The sequence below is a fragment of the Euphorbia lathyris genome, chromosome 3 (assembly GCF_963576675.1).
Source record: "Euphorbia lathyris chromosome 3, ddEupLath1.1, whole genome shotgun sequence".
In the NCBI taxonomy this organism is placed as follows: domain Eukaryota; kingdom Viridiplantae; phylum Streptophyta; class Magnoliopsida; order Malpighiales; family Euphorbiaceae; genus Euphorbia; species Euphorbia lathyris.
Genome location: NC_088912.1, coordinates 71,388,988 through 71,396,890, shown reverse-complemented (window position 1 = coordinate 71,396,890; position 7,903 = coordinate 71,388,988). Strand labels below are relative to the sequence as shown.

Below are 7,903 nucleotides of genomic sequence, written 5' to 3'. Positions count from 1 at the left end.
ATGTACTAGTTTAATTAATTCCATAAGTGGGAAATAGGAATTAATTGCTTTAGACGAAATTATCAAGTAATCTAGTTTATATCGAGAGACTAAATTAGAATTTAATATAACTTAGCTTGCAATATTATTCTAGTAAGCATGTTTAAATAGAGTAATAAATGTTGATCATTTGACTCTGTTTTGATCACTTTACTTTTTTTTTGAAATAAAACACTTCTTAATTATTAGAATTGGAAGAAAGAACAACATTGAAACAGGATGGTGGACATGCCCTCACACCACGAACAGACTGAGAATTGACCGCCTTAGCTAAGAGATGAGAGGCCGAATTTGCTGAACGTTTGGAGCGCTTAGATTTAGGATTTTGATCATATCACCTTAATAACTATATAATATCTAATCTTATTAGAATTGTAAATGGAGATTTAAGTTTAATAACCTAAATCTAAGGGCAAATAACCTTTGCAACTAATGAAAGGTTTGGAGCGCTTCTCATTGCCCTTTATCTATTCAACCATCATGTCTCCACTTCACTCCCTACCATTCCCTCAATCTCCATACTCATTCCACAACCAAATTCACCTCCCTAAATATTGAATTTTCATTTTTAGAGAGAGAAAGGAAATGGGATAAAGAAAAACAAAGGAAAAAATAGGAAGAAGAACTATTGCTCCTATTCCTTTAATAGAGATGAGAGTGAAGAGTGAGAGAGTGAGAATGGAAGAGAGAGAGAGAGAGAGAAAATTTAAAAGAAAGTTAAAATTTTAATTAAAAATGGTCAAAACTCGAGTTGACCGGTTAGTGACTGGCTAAACGTACTAAATTGTCAAGTCATCGTTACTTCAAGTATATTTTTAGGACAAAATGTAATCTAGGTACCAAAGTATGAACTGAGATATATAGTTTAGGTACCATTGATATACACTACAAGAAAATCAGCACTTAAGGACCGAAAATTTGGTCGCAAATCCGTCAGTAAATGGTATTACTGACCAATTTTATGAGTTACCGACCCAATTTTGTTCAGTCAGTAACTAGCTGGTTGGTAACCTGTTAATGACCATTTCTTCGATTTAGTCGCAAACTTCGCGACTAATAATAGGTAGTCGTAAAAGCAGTCATTAAGTTACCGACCATATATTCAGTCGCAAAACCCTAAAATCAGTCAGTAAATGTTTTTCGCAAATATTTCCAATCCTTTATTTACCGACAGATAATAATTTTTTCGACGAAATTTTTCGTCTAAAATCGAATATATTTTTCCATTTGGAACTATTTAATTTTGCACAAAAACAGAAAATGAAATCTGGATTGAAGAGAGTTCATGTCCATTAAATGAAAGGACTAAAACATAAACATAACTGATTAATCAGTAAAATACTGAAATTAACATCAAATTTAATATACAAACTTGTGCATGAATATACAAATAAGAACAAACAAAAAAAATCTATAAATACTAGTGTCGAAATATCAAGGTGTTGAAAACTAAGGAAATATCTCAGTATAAGAACAAAAAAAAATCTATAACTAACCACTGTCGAAAAACCAAGGTGTTGTGTTTTCACTAAAGGAAATATCTCGCGGTCTGAATTGATCTATCCATCCAATAACACCGTCTCATTTCTCGTAAACCAATTTGGCAAGCATGCCTCTTACCTAGCCAAAAGGAGCAATTAACATAAAACATAAATATTATCCAAATCATGAGTTATTTCTACAATTTGTTTGGAAAATGTCAAACTATAGATTGAACAATAATGCAATTAATATGGGTGGCAACAGAGCGCGGGGGGGGGGGGGGGGGGGGGGGGGGGGGGGGGGCGGGGCAGGGATGTATTCTCCATTCCACCCTCAATACTTTCGGGAACGGTTTTGGAGAATCCAAAAAAAATCCGGGGATTCTTTTTGCCCACAACTGCCCTGCACCGATCCCCATGGGTGATGGGGAATCCCATTCACCCAAAAACAATTAAAGAATTATAAAAAATCACTAATATTTAATGGTATGAACTAGTAAATTTACAAAACTAGGACATATTATCCAAACATAATTGACAACAATAAACAGACATAATAAAAATTCATATGCTTTCATAAGAATATCAAAACCATGAATATTTGAATAAATCGCTCTGTGCTAAATTTATAAGCAACATAAATAACATTGTTTTTTTTTTGACATAAACAACATTGTATTGAAATTATATACATCATGTAAACAGTAACATTAGACATCAACCAAATATTGATGCTTACCTCCTCTGGAAAACTCGTAATTCTATAAATTCTAATTTGACAAATAACTATAATATATATATATATATATATATATATATATATATAGTTTTGAGGATTTTTTGGGGATCCAATGGGGATTTTTCAAGGATCCCTGTTGGGTTTTTTCGGGGATGGGCCGGGGATTCCCACGGTTCGGAGATAGTAATCCCCATCCCGTTGCCACCCTTAGCAGTTAATTATCAAATGTTATAAACATAAGCAAGTAATTAACAAGATCTCCAGGCACACTAGGAAATCAGGCACATAATTCTTCTCTATAATGAATCGAAGAATAGTTAATAACTGAAGACATATAGACAACATCATGAAACCACATATAAGGTCTAATTAGTACCTGACTAGCAACACCCACATCAGCACAACCGGCTCCACATTATCAAATTTTGGGCAACAAATCGAAGCATGATGAAGTTAGGCCTCACATATCACAAATCAAAACGAGTTTGAGGAATCCATTCATTGCAGCTAATGATTTATAGTGATAAGAGACAGAGGATGTCTTCAGTTTCCATATTTTCAAATCCTTCAACAAGAATGAAAGGAATATGCAAACTACAAACAAAGAAATAATCAAGTCCTGACTATCACACGCATCAAAATAATCAACTACCTATAAATTGGCACTGATTAACCCCTGTGCATGCCATATGAATCAGCATTTTGTTAGTGTTTGTGCAAGGATGACTATAATTAGATATGAACAAGATATCAGTACCAAATACTATAAATAGCAGCAGCCAAATACAAATCAATGTAGATCAGAAATTATAAGTTCTTTTAGGTACCGAAAATCCCCAAATGTTTTATTTGACCTGAAAGTCCCCTAATAAAAAACAAGGATTTCACAACTAATTGGTCCAATTAGTAGAACATAAATGCATCATGCATGGAACATCAACCTATCCACATAAGATTGGAACATGAGATATGACATGACATCTTTTAGTAAAGTGTTTTCATTTATGTTGATCATGGACCAATAGAATTCTTTAAAAGCCAAAATCTACATATACCTTAGTTTGCTTCCCCAACATCAGCCAAATCATAGCTAGAGCTGCTCAACAGGGTCCTAAAACTTTAAGAACTCATTTCCCCATGTCTTCTCATGTAACTTCATCGCTCATAATACCTGAACAAATAAGGAATGATGTTAATGGTAGAATTTAAAGTTATGAAAAAGGACACTATGGTAAGCATTTCAATAAATTAGATTGCCTTATGAAAGTAACTACGAAGAACAACTTGAATTCATTTTATATAAAATTCACCAAAGAGAACCAAACTAAAACAGTTGCGTCAAGAATGGGTATTTAGGTTGTTGGAATTATAAAATGGTGAATATAATAAATGTAAAACACAACTAGTTTCCAGGAAGACAACAGAGTACTTATATAGAGATAGATTAATTAATCCAAATTGGTTACTTGCTGCAGTCCCTGTTGCAGCTACCACCAAAAAAATACATGCTAATCATGCCCGTCACATCAAGAGAGGCTAAAAACACACATATCAAGAATTTACAACTTATTTAACATAAATTTTCAAGCTGTAATTCAAACCAACTAAATTTAATCCCACTAAGCTAATGGTGAAAGCATGGTTCTAACTTGTAAGCTACAAATGAGTAATCTATCAAAAATGGAAGAAGGGTAACTGATAACAACAAATTACAAGTGAAAGAAAATAACTAGTTCCAGCAAATAAATCCACAAGAGCACAATAACTTAGAAGAACAAGTTAAACAGAAAATACATGCATTTCATAAATATGCAACCTTGAGTTCTCTCAACAGAGATCCTATTTCATAAATATGCAACCTTGAGTTCTCTCAACAAAGATCCTATATCTGAGTACCTCTCACTGTTTATTGTCTGGTAGCTTCACCAAAAATAATAAAAATAATCACCTTAGAGAAGTTTCAGATTCTCCAGCGGTTCGAGTAAACAATACGGCGTCAACAACCTTGATGAACGATGATGAGGGCGAAAACTGATTAGAGAAAGAAATTATGCATCCCAAATAAGACTCCACAAAATTTGCAAACAAAATAAAAAACCCTAACCTCGTGAAAGTGGGCAGAGAGAGAGAGAGCGGGATGGAGGGACGTCCGCTATCTATTTCTTTTCCCTATTCAATTTCTTCAGTCCGATGAACAAAATATGGGGACGAGAGGCAACTACTTAGGGATTTTCGGAGGTTGCTGCGTATTTGGGAGGGGATGGAGAGATGTCGGCGAAGGTGAGAGAGACAGGGGAAAAGAGGGGCTTGAAGAAAGAGGGAAGAAGAATAAAGGGGCTGTAAAGGTTCTACCCCTTGGATTTAGGGTAGCGGGTAAATAGTTATTCTTATTAGTATATTATTATTATTTTAACTACCAACAAATAAGTCAGTAAACCACACCCACTAGTCACTAACGTGTGGGCCAGATTTGGCATACACATTAACAACTATAAAACCAAGGTAATGACTAAGTTAGCCCTTATTTAAAGACCCAAACACATTTAGTCAGTAAAATCAGTAGTTAACTCTTGTTTTTCTTGTAGTGATAATTTACTTGCAGAAATTCCTCAACATCCTCACGGATATCCCTGTGACACTTCTTTAAATAATATATATATATGTTAATAATAAAATTATTTTTTATTCTTTAAATGGTATTTATGAATATTATATTAATGATAACAAAAAACTTATTTTTTTCAGTTAAATGTTTTGGTTTAATAGTTATAAAAATACATATACTCCTACATATCAAAATTACCCATACACATTGTAAACTAATAAAATAATGTAAACCTAAAATATATAAATGAATAGATGTTAATGAGCCAAAGCCTAAGTATTCAGTTTTATTCTAGAAGAAAAATGACAATAAAGAATGGTGATGTGATATAAATTAGGTATTACAATGTGAATAGACAAGTATGAATAGACGTAAATAGTCAATAGTCATAAGCAATAGTCAATAGTCAATATGTGTAAATTTATTTGCTTTTATTAGCTTTCCTAATTTAGTTTTTTTACATCTTGTATAAATATGGTTAATCAGTAATAGGGACAAGAGTTAGCATCTTGTTTTCTATCAAGTTCTTATTTCATTTTTCCCTAGGTCAATACAAGCAATCTGGTTTGTTCATCGTTTTCTTCTCATTTCTTATCTTATTGTTATTATAATCTTATCCTAGATATTTATGTTTGTAATTGAATAACTTTTACTTATTTTTATATATGAAAAAAAAAGAATTTGAGAAATGGTGAATGAGGAATGAGGATCCTCGTGGAGATTGCAATCCCCGTGGGGATGAGGACATTATTTTCCTCAATTTATAAATAGAGATGGGCTGGGAATTTCCCTTCTAGATGGGGACAGGGATGGGGTAAGCAGTCCCCATACACTCCCCGTCCCATTTACAATCTTATACAACATGTTCGCTTTTATCTTCTTGCTTTTGCACCAATATTGTCCTACCAAATACTCTTTAATTTCTAGATATGATATTAAAAGTTTCATAGAATCAGAGGCTTCAAAATTAGCGGATTTGTTAGATACTTCTTGATTTTATCAAAGCTAATTAGACAATGATTACTCCATACAATGATCACTCCATATAAGTTAGATATTACAGTGTGAATAGACAAGTGTGAATAGACTTAAATAGTCAATAGTCATAATGAATAGTCAATATGTGTAAATTTATTTACTTTTATTAGATTTTCCTAATTTAGCTTTTTACATCTTGTATAAATAAATATGGCTAATCAGTAAGAGGGACAAGAGTTAGCATCTTGTTTTCTATCAAGTTCTTACTTCATTTTTCCCTAGGTCAATACACGCAATCTGGTTTGTTCATCATTTTTTTCTCATTTCTTATCTTATTGTTATTATAATCTTATCTTAAATATTTATGTTTGTAATTGAATAACTTTTACTTATTTTTATATTTGATGGACCATGTATGCTTTTTTTTATGTACTTTTTTTTTTCTTTGTATCAATTATACTAAGGTTTTATAGTTTTTATTTTCATAATTGTATTATATGAAAAAAAGGAATTTGAGAAATGGGGAATGAGGAATGAGGATCCTCGTGGAAATTGTAATCCATGTGGGGATGAGGACATTATTTTCCTCAATTTATAAATAGAGATGTGGTGGGAATTTCCCTTCTAGTTGGGGACGGTGATGGGGCAAGTAGTCCCCATACACTCCTCATCCCATTTACAATCTTATACAACATGTTCGCTTTTATCTTCTTGCTCTTGCACCAATATTGTCCTACCAAATACTCTTTAATTTCTAGATATGGTATTAAAAGTTTCATAGAATCGGAGGCTTCAAAATTAGCGGATTTGTTAGATACGTCTTGATTTTATCAAAGCTAATTAGACAATGATTACTCCATGCAATGATCACTCCATATAAGTTAGGTATTACAGTGTGAATAGACATGTGTGAATAGACGTAAATAGTCAATAGTCATAATCAATAGTTAATAGTCAATATGTGTAAATTTATTTACTTTTATTAGATTTTCCTAATTTAGCTTTTTACATCTTGTATAAATAAATATGGCTAATCAATAAGAGAGACAAGAGTTAGCATCTTGTTTTCTATCAAGTTCTTATTTCATTTTTCCCTAGGTCAATACAAGCAATCTGGTTTGTTCATCGTTTTCTTCTCATTTCTTATCTTATTGTTATTATAATCTTATCCTAAATATTTATGTTTGTAATTGAATACCTTTTACTTATTTTTATATTTGATGATCATTTATGATTTTTTCTAGATGTACTTTTTTGTATCAATTATACTAAGGTTTTTATATTTTTTATTGTCATAATTATATTATATGAAAAAAAAGAATTTGAGAAATGGGGAATGAGGAATGAGGATCCCCGTGGAGATTGTAAACCCCATGGGGATGAGGACATTATTTTCCTCAATTTATAAATAGAGATGGGGTGGGAATTTCCCTTCTAGATGGGGACGAGGATGGGGCAAGCAGTCCCCATACACTCCCCGTCCCATTTACAATCTTATATAACATGTTCGCTTTTATCTTCTTGCTCTTGCACCAAAATTGTCCTACCAAATATTCTTTAATTTCTAGATATGATATTAAAAGTTTCATAGAATCAGAGGCTTCAAAATTAACGGATTCGTCAGATACTTCTTGATTTTATCAAAGCTAATTAGACAATGATCACTCCATACAACTAATTAATGTGTTTTCAAAAGTTTAAAATTGGTTCACTTGTGGAAGTCAACCGAGAAATGAACATCCTCACCTGCCCAGGCCATGCTACAAATTCAATATGAGTACATTCATATTTTCCCTTTGCCGGAGGCCCTCCATTGTAATGGTTGAAGGGTTTATAAAAGAGCCATCATCTGTTATTTATTTTTAGTTTTTAAAAAGAAACACAAGTTATGCTCTATCTTGTGTTGTGTTGTAGCACTTGCACCATTAATATTTCTCATCCTTTTTCTATTTTCATACTCTAGTCTCTCGCCTAATTCATGTATGACTGCAACCTCTTTTTCTTTTTCTATTTCTTATCTATAACTCTACTATGATTTCTGGCATGTGTTATTTCTTGCTC

General features: G+C 32.5%; 1 long non-coding RNA gene across 1 annotated transcript; it reads right to left on the bottom strand.

The window, feature by feature from the left end:
• Positions 1-1,486: 1,486 nt before the first annotated feature.
• LOC136222147 (uncharacterized) lies at positions 1,487-4,265 on the bottom strand. The gene is made up of 4 exons (XR_010685517.1): positions 4,208-4,265; positions 3,315-3,430; positions 2,636-2,853; positions 1,487-1,659 (listed from the first exon to the last, which is right to left on the bottom strand). It is a non-coding gene; the product is annotated as an uncharacterized lncRNA (long non-coding RNA).
• Between the last annotated feature and the right edge of the window lie 3,638 nt (positions 4,266-7,903).